Source organism: Meriones unguiculatus, chromosome 11, assembly GCF_030254825.1.
Source record: "Meriones unguiculatus strain TT.TT164.6M chromosome 11, Bangor_MerUng_6.1, whole genome shotgun sequence".
NCBI lineage: Eukaryota > Metazoa > Chordata > Mammalia > Rodentia > Muridae > Meriones > Meriones unguiculatus.
Genome location: NC_083359.1, coordinates 56,788,048 through 56,799,432, shown reverse-complemented (window position 1 = coordinate 56,799,432; position 11,385 = coordinate 56,788,048).

Sequence of the window (11,385 nt, the reverse complement as noted above, 5' to 3'; positions counted from 1 at the left end):
CTCTTGAGTTTGAGGCCAGCCTGGTATACAGAGGGAGTTCCAGGACAGCCAATGCTACACAGAGAAACCCTGTATCAAAAAACAAACAAACAAAAATTGAGGCCCTGATAACTTCTGTTTAGAGCTTCTGCCATGCTGTTTGTCTCTGGTGCTGGGATCTGAACTGTTCTCAGAGCCCTAGCCATGCTGATGTCTGTCCATGGTGTCAGTAACTATTCTACTAAACTTCTACCACACACACACACAATGAAGTGCTGGACTGTAGGGCTGGGCATGGCAGTTCACTTGTGTGTAATTCCAGCACTTGGGAAAATGAAACAGGAGGATTGCTATGAGGTCGGTTGGTTTGATTTGGTTTGGTTTAAGTTTTTCCAGAAAGGGTTTCTCTGTATATCCTTGGCTATCCTGGACTCGCTTTGTAGACCAGGCTGGCCTCACAGAGATCTGCCTGGTATGCGCCACTGTGCTTGGCTCCCGTTGTGAGTTTTAAAGCCAGCCTGGTGTCCATAAAGTTCCTGGCCACCCAGACTCAATCCTAATGTTCATGTGCCACCTCCCCCACCCCCACTCATACATAAAAACCCACCAAGCCATTCTCTAAGTGTGAACCAGTTAAGACCTAGTTGCCTTGGAAATACCAGATTATCTATTCCCTGGAGGGGTGCTGATAAAGAAGGAATCTTGAGAAAAGGCCAAGAATCTGCTTGTGTTTATATCTGGAAATGGGGCCTGCTCTAGAGAAGCAATGATTCCTGCAAAGAATAGGGAGGTTTGTTGGAGAGGCTAGAGAGGCTGTGAAAGAACCTAGAATCTTCTGCAGGCATTTTGGAACAGATCCTTAGTGTAGGCAGGGTAGGCTTCATGCTGCAGTGGCCACCCTAGCTGGGGAAGTGAAGGCTCCACTTGGCCAAACAATGATCTCATTTGTGTGTTCAGCACACAGATAGTTTCTCCACCAAGCTCTCTCTGGAGTCCTTTCCTTAAAGAGACAACTTCTTCAGGTGGATCTCTTTGAGTTTGAGGCCAGCCTGGTCTATGAATTGAGTTCCAGCACAGCCAGGGCTGGTGAGGTGGCTCAGAGGTTAAGTGCACTGACAGTTCTTCCAGAGGACCCAGGTTCAGGTCCTAGTACCCACGTGGCAGTTTACAGCTATCTGTAACATACTCACACTGACATATAAGTAGGCAAAACACCAGTGTGCATAAAAATAAATGGTTTTTATGAAAAAAAAAAAATATAGAGAAACCCTGCCTTGAAAAAGAGGGTTGGGGGCTGAAATAATCTCTTGTTGCTGAAGGCACCTCAACCAAAAGTAGAAAGCCTTGGGGAATAGGCCATCCTAGCTATGCCTCGTCTGCTGTGTCCCTTAGTTTTCTCAGCTCCAAGGGAGATGAGTCTCACCTGTGAGGTATGTGTGGGGCTAGAAGGCTGGGAAGCCTCGCACACTGCTGAAGCAGCTGCCCCAGAGGCCTGAGCAGACGTTTGCCCTGCCCTCCTCAGTTTCTGAAGTGCATTCCTCATCCCACTATCACAACAGATCCATCCCATAGGCCTCTGAGAAGACCAGGTGTCCCATTTCACTGATGGGAGCAGAAGCTGGCCCAAGGTCACTGGTCAGGTGAGCGTGGGGACCAGAAACCCAGCATTCCTGCCTGGGCCTAGGGCAGAGTCCGCAGGGATAGTCTTTTATGATACAGTTTCACTCTGGAGCCAAACACTCCAATGCTTTAGTCCAAGCTTGCTTTGAACCAGCATTGATCCTCCTGCCTCAGCTTCCCAACTGGTGGAATTCCTTGGTATTGTTTGTTTTGCTTTTTTTTTTTCTTTTTGAGAAAGGATCTCACTTTGTACACTGCACACACTAACAGATCACAGTTCAAAAGGAATCCCCACCGGCCTCAAACTTTCTTGCTTCAGCCTCTAAAAGGCCACCATGCCCAGCCTCTGTGGGACACCTTTAACTTGAAATCTTTCACCTCAATAGTTCTTCCTCCCCTCTACCCAACAGGACATGCAGTGTCCTGCAGACCCCTAGGCTGTCATTTCTTAGTTCTCTGAGAAAGGCAGAAAACTAGGCCAAGTCTCACCAGCCAGGGGCCATCTAGCCCTCCGCCACCTGCCCTGGGTCCACTAGGGTGTGTCTTGGGTAGGGCTGTTTATATCCTGCCCTGAGCTGGTCACCTCTTATCAACTTCTCTGGGATTATGTGTGTTGCTGGGTGGGTCAGAGAGAGGTCAACCCTCCAGGGTTTGGGTGTGCCCAATGGGTCCAAGCCTGAGGGGCTGGGCTAGCTGCCCTGCCTCTTCTGAATGGTTCCCAGAATCACATAGCTCAGAGTCCAGCATCCCACCACCGTGCTTTCTGGAGTAGGACTGGCTGAGAAGAGAGTCAAATTATGTCTAATAAGGTGCCACTTAATATTAGATGTTTATTTTCTAGGCCTCGAGAAAGCATCAAGCCACAAAGAACATATTATTTCCCAAACACACTATGAAGAGTATCTGAAATCTTGTGCCACTCCCTCCCTCAACACACACATACAAATTTATAATTCTTTTGGTAAGTTTCCTTTTTTTCTTTTGAGACAGCGTTTCTCTGTGTAGCCCTGTCTGTCCTGGATCTTGCTCTGTAGACCAGGCTGGCCAACTCAGAGATGTGCCTGCCTCGCATCTGCCTCTGCCTCAGGGGTGCTGGAATTAAAGGCATGCACGACCACCACACTGCTGTATAAAAGACTGCTTTGTTGACTGCTATGCTGAGCCCTTTGGCATTGGCCAACACCTTGCCTTATTTTAGTTTATTTCATCTAACCATTTGTACACCTCCGTCCTTACCTAGTTGCAGTGCCTCTTGTACACAAGCTTATTCCTCTCAGCACCTGGCCCAGACAGGGTGCTTCGTAAGTAACTCCCTGCAATTGTCTCTGACCTGGTCACCCTCATGTACAGGAACACAAACTCATGTCACAAAGTCAACACACCCCTACGTGCCATCACCACACACACCACACCAACATATAGTCTCACTATCATACAAACAATCCCTCATCATATGTACTAGCATACAAGGCAGGCACTACATGCTTACACTCACAGAGGTCACAGCCTCAAACACACCCTTATGTGTGCCAAAACATTGGAGAAAACACACACACACACACACACACACAACCAGACTAAGGCCCTTGCTGGGAGCCTCTCAGACTGTCTAGCTCAGCCTTTTGTTTACACAGCTCCTCCCTTCCCTGAGCCAAGTGGCCCCTTCTCTGCAGCATTTCCAGCTTTCCCTCCAAGCAGCTTATCCTTTCCCTCTACTAAAAAATGGAATTGGTTTGTTTGGTTTTGTTTTTCAAGACAGGGTTTCTCTGTGTAGCCCTGGCTGTCCTGGAACTCACTCTGTAGACAAGGCTGGCTTCGAACTCACAGAGATCCTCATGCCTCTGCCTCCCAAGCGCTGGAACTAAAGGCACGCACCACTACTGCACGACCCAAAAAAACTTTTGAATTTACAGAATTTGCAGGGCCCAGAGCAAAGTAAAAACCTGGGCCCGTTTTTAAAAACTACATAAAGCTGGGCAAAAGGCCTCAAGCCTGTAATCCCCACTTCTGGGAGGGTGAGGCAATTGAACTGCTGTTGAGTTCCAGGCTCAAAACAAAGAAACAACTTACTTAAAATTCTAAAAAGCAACAGAGCTGGGTGTCATGGCAGATGGATCTTTGTGAGTTCGAAGCCAGCTTGGCCTAAAAAGCGAGTCCAGGACAGCCAGGGCTCTGTTACACAGAGAAACCCTGTCTCAAAACAACAAAAAGTAACAGAAAGAGCTCCACGTCAGGCATGTGGCCATCCTGCGCAGGTCTCCATTCCCATCTGCCTCTTAGGTGCTGCGCCATACACCAAGCGCCCAACAGGGAGTAAGTTAACTTTTTTAAAATGGAGGGTTGGGGAACTGTCACAAAACAATAGGATCAAAATGAATCCAAGCCTTCCCTTTAAGATCTCAAAAGAGCCTGCAGTGCTGGCCTTTAATCTCAGCACTCGGGAGGCAGAGGCAGGTAGATCTCTGTGAGTTCGAGGCCAGTGCTACACAGAGAAACCCTGTCTCAGAAGGAAAAAAAGTGATCTTCAGTCCCTATATGGAGCATTAATCACAGAGGCTCTGACACACACACACACACACACACACACACACACACACACCATACTGTTCCCCAAGTTATTAGCATCACCTGCACACAGTACTGCATGGCCTGGGGTCACGTCTACTTCCCACTTAGTCCTGCACTCTGGGAATGTGTTTGGTGCCGTCCCTACCTGACAAAAGGATGGGCTTGATAAGGATGTCACTGAATTCACGGATGATGGTGCTGAGGACCGGAGATGATGAGGTTCATGAGTGCAGAAAGGCAGGCAGCTCTTCCTCTTCTGAGTGTTTGAGATGGGGACCAAGAGGCCCCTTTATCCTTGCTGGGAAGTATCCCATCGTTCTTACCTGCAAAGTCATTTTGTTTGTTTTGAGACAAGCTCTCTCAGTAGCCCTGGCTGTGCCGGAACTCACTGTGTAGACCAGCCTGGCCTTGAACTCACAGAAATCCACTTGCTTCTGCCTCTGGAGTGCTGGGACTAAAGACGTGTACTCAAGCCCAGCTCAAGATCATGTTTTGAGTCAAGGTATAATAGCATTTTACGAGCCTCATCACACTGGAGGAACAGGATAAGCCAGTGTCCAAAGACACCACCAAGGCCTTGTGGCCTTGTCTCTCCTTGCTGACTGTACAATAGCTCTTCATATATCCTCCCCGCTCATCTTTATGCGTTAACCCCTTTACAGAATTAGCCCAGTGGAGTCCAACGAATCTTAAGCCATCTCCCTATCACTTGCAACAAGTCTACAGTGTAAGAATGACTGTCTTGTCTTGTCCCCAGATGTGGAAAATGAGACATTAGAGAGATTCCAAAGCAACTCCGAGTTAGGAACTAGGGCTTGAACCATGGCTCTGGACCGTCTTCCTATGGCCCCATAACCGCTTTGCAGGCGCTACGCAACCTCCACAGCTCACGGTGCTCAGATGCCTCAATTCCACCGTTAGATAAAAGATAGGCAGTTTAGGAAGTGCTTTGCTGATAAACAAAGACGTCTATCGTGGGTTAGGTTCAGTCAAGGCAGCTACCCAAGGACCCCAGGTCCCATGGGAAGGATGAAGGGGGAGCTCTTGTGAGAGCCTCAGGGCAGACGCCCCTGGGGAAGGCAGGTTGCTTCTCACCGTGACAGCCCTTTGCTGGTGCTGCTGCTACGTGCACAGCTAGGCTGGGACAGCAGCAGCAACCAGGCCAGCTCAGCTACCCGTTACTGGAACCCACACTTGAACCATGGAGCTGATCCAGGAAGCCTCGCCCAGTGTCCCGCGTGACTCAGTCTCACCTGCCCAACTCCACACCTGCCGGCCTCTGAGACCCACACTACAGGGCTGACGGGAAAGCCGCAACATACAAGGCATGCTGGGATTTAGAGTCCTTGTAGCTCAAGCCAGGTTCCTCGGAAGGCAGAGCCAAAGTGAAAATGGAAAACTACCAAGTATCATAGAGGCTGCAGGAGACTGCAGACTGGAGTATCCACTCTCTCCCTTTTTCACCACTCCCGGCCTTTTTTTCTTTCTTTTTTTTTTTTTTTTTTTTGGTTCCAAGACTGGGTTTCTCTGTGTAGCCTTGGATGTCCTGGACACGCTTTGTAGACCAGGCTGGCCTCGAATTCAGAAAGATCTGCCTGCCTCTGCCTGCCAGAGAGTACTGGGATTAAAGGCGTGTGCCACCACACCTGGCTTACTCTCTCCCTTTTAATAGCTGAAGAAACATGGCAGTAGCTAAAGACTCCAGAAAATTAATCTCCTCCTTCTCCCCTTTTCTCAGTCCACCTGCCCCCCAACCCAGCATAATCTCCTGTAGCTGAGCCTGGCCTTGAACTCACTATGTATACCTGAATGACCTGAACATTTCCAGATCCTCCTGCTTCCACCTTCCAAATTCTAAGATTACAGGTGTGAGTCACCACACCCAGGCCTACTACTTTTCACATATAAAATTGACAAAGAATAAAAAAAAATTGTTGAAGTAGGTGTGGTGACCGCTCACATCTATAATTATAGCACTCAGTGGGGAGCAATAAATTCAAGGCCGGCCTGATCTACACGGCAAGCCAGCCAGAGCTACCTAGTGAGACCCTGTCTCAATAAATAAATACATAACAAGATAAAGAAAATTATGCTGGGTATGATGGCACATATCTGTAACCCCACACTTGAAAGCAGAAGCAAGAAAACTGCTTCAAGCTGGAGGTTTGCTGGCAAGTCTACAAGAGTCCCGGGCCAGCCAGTGTTACGCACCTAGACCTCAGAAAGGGGGAAGGGGAGGGAAAGAGGAGGGAAAAGAAGAGGAGGAGAAGAAAAGGAAAGAGCGGAAGAGAAGGGAGAGAAGAAGGGAGGAAGGAGGGAGAGAGAAAATAGGTATCTATAGAGTTTTTTAGGACCTTCCAAGACTATTATTTATTTCTGTCAGCACTTTGTTTTTGACTTTGTGCACATGTGCTATACGCATGCCTACTTGTTCTTATACTGTATGTGTGTTCAGGTGTATGTGTATACCTATGTGTGCATGATGACTTTGGGGGGTCTTCCTCTATGGGGCACTACTATATACATATATATAATTTTCTTAAAGCAAGGTCTATTTAGTCTTGGCTGTCTTAGACTTCATTATGTAGACCAGCTGGCTAGCTTCAAAGTCACAGAGATCCTCCTGCCTCTGCCTCCTAAGTGATGTGATTAAAGCTTGTGCCACCATACTGTGTAACCCACCTTATATTTTGAAACTGAATTTGGAGTTTGATGATTTACCATGACTAGCCAAAGGGCAAATTTTTTGAGTGGTGGGCTCCTTTTGGCAGTCTAACTCAGTCATCTATGGTTGTTTTTCTGCCTCTTCAACACTGGAGATCTAGAAGGCAGGCTTTCTCGATCAATCAGGGCACTATCGCTCTTCCTGACCAGAGAAGCCTTTATCTGTAGGGGAAGGGGGCACGTGGCCTATAGAATGAACCGCAGCATCCCAGCCCTCTACTCCAGGCCTCGATGGAGCAACCCCAGCCCTGGATATATCAAAGAAAACATCTCCAGCCACTGTTAAACATCCTTCTGAGGGCCCTGCTCCCAGAACCGCTGCTCTGCATAGGATCCCAAGAGAACACAAGGCTTTGCAGGCCCCTCTCAGTGGCGAAGGTTGCTGTCTCTTCCTTATGACACCCCATTCTTTCTTCCCTCCCTCCCCCTCTTCTACCCCAGTCTCTTCCTCTTCTCCAGGGAGAGGGTCCAGGTGGGGCTTCAGGCCTGCCCTTAGCCTCCACTTCTGCTCACAACTGACTCACCGGGAGTCTCCCTACAGCCTCCTGGTCTTCCTCCTGCGCCCCAAGAGAGGCCTGTGGGGAAGAAGCCACGAGTTCCAGAGACTGTCTTCTGGCATAACAGGCATTGATCAAGCCTTTAGCACTTTGTCAAAGATACTAGCAAAATTCCTTCTGCCTGAGGGTGTGTTTTCCCCTTGCTCTGTTTTGGGAGCCTGCTCACCTTGCCTCTCCTTGCAGTCGCCTGTCTTGCCTTGAGTTCTAGGTTACCCGGCTACACTGTGACCTCAGCTCTGACTTCTCAGATGGGTTCAAGAAGAGCTGTAATTTCATGATTTATCTTCTTTGTTTTGAGCAATGCTTGCTCTTTTTAGCTTTCTGCATTCTGAGTAGAAACACAGCCTTGGTTCACTTAATTTGAAACAAGGTTGCTGTGTGGCCGGGACTGGCCTAGTTAGTACTCACTATGTAATCCAGGCTGGCCTGGAACTCAAAGCAGTCCTCCTGCCTCTGCTTCCCAAATGCTGGTCTTGCTTCTAAGTATGTACAGTTTCTATGTGGTGAATCCATTGACTCCAGAGCTTCATCCGTACGCATGTGAGACGTGCACTTTATCCATCGAATTGAACCTATGTCTCTGGGAGATGTTTGTTTTATTTCTGCTCTGATGAAGTTCTTAGAAAATTAAAGTTGGCAGGATATCACGGATTACAGTTTTGTAATCCAGAGCCACGTGATCCACCACACACCTTTAGTCCCAGCACTTAGGATGCAGATGCAGGTGGATCTCTGTGAGTTCGAGTCCAGCCTGGTCCACAGAGTGAGTTCAGGACAGCCAGAACTACACAGTGAGATCTTGTCTTGAAACAAACAAATGATCTTGTAATCCCAGAACACAGATAGCAAAATCAGCCTGGGCAAGATAGTTTCAGTCCAGCCTAGGCTACAGAATGAGACTGTCTTAACATAAAAACAGTTGAACTCAATGTGCTGGGAAATGCTTATAATTTAGAACTCCAGAGGCTGAAGCAGGACAATCACAAGTTAAAGTCTGAGACTAGCCTGAGCTAGTCTCATAAAACGGTGTTTATTGCCGGGCAGTGGTGGTGATGCATGCCTTTAATCCCAACAAAGGCAGGTGGATCATAGTGAGTTTTCAAGGCCAGTCTGGTCTCCAGAGCAAGTCCCAGGACAGCCAAGGTTGCATATTGAAAACCTGTCTCTAAGGAAAACATGGGTTCTCTTCTTCTTCTTCTTCTTCTTCTTCTTCTTCTTCTTCTTCTTCTTCTTCTTCCCCTTCTTCTCTTTTCCTTTCGATTTTTTTTTTTTTTTTGAGACATGGTTCTCTGTGTAATAGAGCCCTGGCTGTCCTGAACTTACTCTGTAGACTAAACTGGCCTTGAACGCACAGTGACCTACTTGCCTCTGCCTCCCAGAGGGCTGACATTAAAGCTGTGTACCACCGCACCTGGCTGAAAAATGTGTTTATTAACCCCAGTATTTGCAAAGTTGAAGTGGGAAGATCAGAAGCCCAAGGTCTTCCTTCACTACATAGTGAGTTCAAGGCCAGCTTGGGCTATTGAAGACCCTATCTCAAAAAAACAAAGCAAAAGTTGATTAACACTTTCAATTAGAATGCCTCTTGGGATATAGAGGTCAATCCTGTCTAACATTTGTGAGCATGCAGGTCTGCGCATGCACACACATGCGCACACACACACGCACACGCACACACACATAGGGACACATTATCCTTTTTTTCTGACAGATAGGTTAACTAGGTTGGCCTCTTTGGAGCGTTTGAGAATTTAAGATATACACACACTTTGACACAAGTATTTAATTTCTAGTGATTTTGCCTTCAGATGTACTTTTATATTAGTGCAAAGATAAGCATTACAGCTTTTAAAAACAATAAAAATATCATAAGGCTGGCATGATGGCACATGCCTTTAATCCTGGCAGATCTCTGAGTTTGAGGTAAGACTACACAATGAGTTCCAAAACAGCCAGGACTACATGATGAGACCATGTCTCGAAATCACAACAACTGAAAAATAATACTACTAATAAAAATAAAATAAAATAAAATAAAAAGGAAGACATAGAGATGGCTCAATGCAGGTATGCTCCTGCAGAAGACCAGAGTTAGGTTCCTAGTGTTCATGTCAGGCAGCTCACAACCTCATGTAACTCTAACTTGAGGGACGATGCCTATGACCTTTGACAGCACTGCGCCCATGTGCGCATACTCATGACAAATACATACACATAACTAAACATTACAAAGTACATTTTTTTTTAAAGATTTTATTTATTTATTATTTATACAACATTGTGCCTGCATGTACATCTGCATGTCAGAAGAGGGCACCAGATCTCATTATAGATGGTTGTGAGCCACCATGTGGTTGCTGGGAATTGAACTCAGGACCTCTAGAGGAACAGTCAGTGCTCTTAACCTCTGAGCCATCTCTCCAGCCCTACAAAGTACATTTTTAAGCTGAATGCTGCAGCGCACTAGGAGGCAGAGGCAGGCAGATCTCTGTGAGGCCAGCCTGGTCTACAAAGTGAGTCCAGGACAGCCAAGGCTACACAGAGGAATCCTGTCTCAAACAAACAAAAGAGTACATTGTGTTGGGGGGGGTGAGGCACAGTTTGAGACAGGGTTTCTCTGTGTAGCTCTGGCTGTCTGTTGAGTTCTGTCCTGGAACTCACTCTATAGATCAGGCTCGCCTTGAATATCAGATATCTGCCTGCCTTTGCCTCCCAAGTGCTGGAATTAGAGGTGTGTGCCACCACACCTGGATAAAATGTAAATCTTAAAAACATTTTTTGGAGATAGAGTCTGACTGTCTAACTCCAGCTGGCCTGGAACTGCCTCTATAGACTAAGCTGACCTCAAACTCACAGAGATCACAGAGATCCACATGGTAAAAGGAGAGAATGAGGGGCTGGAGACATGGCTCAGTGGTTAAGAGCACTGCTTATTCTTCTAGAGGACCTGGGTTCAATTCCCAGCACCCACATAGCAGCTCTCAACTGTCTGTGACAGTTCCAGGGAATCCAACACCTTCACACAGACACACATGCAGGCAAAATACCATTGCACATAAAAATAAGTAAATCATCAACAAAGAAAGGGCCAGGTGTGGTGGCACACTCAGGGAGGCAGAGACAGGCAGATTTCTGTGAGTCTAAGGCTAGCCTGGTCTACAAAGCAAGTCCAGGACAGCCAAGGGTACACAGAAAAACCTTGTCTAAAAAAAAAAAAAAAAAAAAAAAAAAGAAAGAAAAGAGAGAATGAGCTTCCAGAAGGGGCCCCCTATTCTCCCACTCCTGCATACACATACCAAAATAAACAAACAAAAATATGAAAGTAATATAACATAATATTTGGAATACATTAAAATATGACTATATCTATTAATATTATTGAATCTTATAACTTTTTAAAAACAGTGATTTGTGCTAGACCTGGTGGTGCACTCCTTTAATCAGAATACTTAAAAGGCAGAGGCAGGTGGATGTCTATGAGTTCAAGGCCAGTCTGGTTTACATATAGAGTACCATGTCAGCTAAAGATATATAGAGCAACAGTGTCTCAACAAACAAACAAAAAACCTGAAACAACCCAAAGACTATTTTATTGAAAAATCTACTTCTCCCAGGAATGGATAATACAATGGAAGCCAAGACAAAGCCTCTCCCCGCACAAACCCACACGAGTAAACAGATCCTGGGATAGCCAGAATGACCAAAGTGTCTCCTTGGGTGTATTGATACATGCCTCTGATTCCAGCTACTCAGTGGGTAGAGACAGGAGGATTGAAAGTTTGAATCTGGCCTGGGCTATATAGAAAACGCCCATCTCAGAAAGAACAGTAACAAGCTTGAGAAGCGATACTGATAGCACAGAACAGGGTCCAGATTCTGGACACATGTGGGCAGGTGCTGGGAAACCAGGCAGACACTCCACAGGGAGCTGAGATGC